A 1615-nucleotide genomic window follows, 5' to 3' on the forward strand; every position below is an offset into this window, starting at 1 on the left:
CGCTCTTTTTCCTCTCGCCCATGTCTGGGCTGGCCCCTGGGCGCAGCTGCAAACCAAGCCCCCCCTTACCAGGCTGGTTACGGGGCGCTCGCCCAGCTGGGGACGAGCATCCCTGCTGTGCCGGGGGCCTGGCTGCCATCAGCCAGGGCAAAGCTCATGGCATGGTGCTCGGTGCAGCTTTCTGGCTCCAAACGTCCACCTTCCCTCCTGAAAGCGATGCCGGGGCCGTGCTGCCTGCCAGAAACCAGAACGGAAAGAAGCAACAACTGCTCGAGAGGGGAGAAACCCCGGTAAGGACTGGCTTTGGAGGCAACAGAGACCTGCCAGGAGACCATGAAACCCAGCAGAAACAGAGAAGAGTCATTTGCATCTCACACTTCAGTGGCACCATCATCAGGTTTCTTTTTCCTCTACAACCAGTAAAACCAGCGCAGCCTTGTGGGAGCCAGCCCGGGTGATGGGGGAAGGGGTGAGGCATGCCAGGCATGGCAGTTTGTCCCCTGTGGGGGTTGGAAAGAATCTGAGAATCCTCCAGAGGGGACCAGGTGGGATGAACATCCATCTGGGATGGCTTTCACCCTTCCTCAGGGCAGGACAGTGGATGTGGTGGTCCTGCTTGCTCTCATGACATTCTTTCATGCCAGTGTGCAGCTCAGCCTGGTGGGACTGTTTGCAAGCAGCAGCCCTGCTCCTTGCCCCGGCACAGCACCATGCAACCCCAGCAGCTCCAGCAGAGACCTGCTGTGGCCGGCCAGGCTTGGCTCACCCAGAAAGCTGAAGCAGGAGGCAACCACAGTAGGTGAGAAGCAGGAGCTCAGTCAGCAGTTTTGGTTTTGGCTTTCCCATCAGACACGACACTGGTGAGAGGGTAGGCCGTGCTTCGTATTTTCCGTCCTGCCTCTCGGGCAGCGAAGGTGCCGGGTCTTCAGCCTTTCCTGCAACCCCTGCTGCAGCCATGGCTCCTCCAGGAGTGGTTGGGGCTGGGTCCCTTCCCCTCTTGGTGGATGGTGGTCTGCAGCTGCCCGGAGGCTCCCAAGCCAGCTGGTGGGGTCAGAGGTGTAACAAAAGCATCTCCCGCTGCCATTTGGGATGGGAGAACACCTAGCCCGTGGCAGTGCCTGTGCCCCTCTGGCCGCCCAGCAGCCTGGCTGCAATCCTGCCCCTTGCAGGGAGCAAGGCTGGGGCCTGGGGATGTGTGGGGTGAGTGGTGGGGATGCTCCAGGCTGCCAGGCACCATCTCCTATCCCTGTTTGGAGGGCAGAGAGCCCAGCACTGGCAGAGACCCTGAGCACTGGCTGTGCTGGCCAGAACAGGAGCAGGGCTGGAATGAGCTCCGGGTGGGATGCAGGTTTCAAGCCCCCAACTGAGCATCCTCGAACCAAACAGTGCCCTGAGATGGGTGCCAGCCCCCCCACCCCAGCATCCTGCTCAGGGATGGAGAGCCGAGCGCATTCGTGTGCAGGAGCTGCTCTTGTCTTTCTGTGCAAGCCAGGACAGCAGCCACCCATGTTTTTGACTCTCCCTCCAGCGTGGTGATAGTAGCTCAGTCTTCCCAGAGTCACTGTGCAGGATTTGGAGGAAGCTGTTTTACCTCCCGTCCTGAGAAGTCCCCAGT

This window comes from Pygoscelis adeliae, unplaced genomic scaffold (assembly GCF_000699105.1).
Source record: "Pygoscelis adeliae isolate BGI_AS28 unplaced genomic scaffold, ASM69910v1 Scaffold245, whole genome shotgun sequence".
In the NCBI taxonomy this organism is placed as follows: Eukaryota; Metazoa; Chordata; class Aves; order Sphenisciformes; family Spheniscidae; genus Pygoscelis; species Pygoscelis adeliae.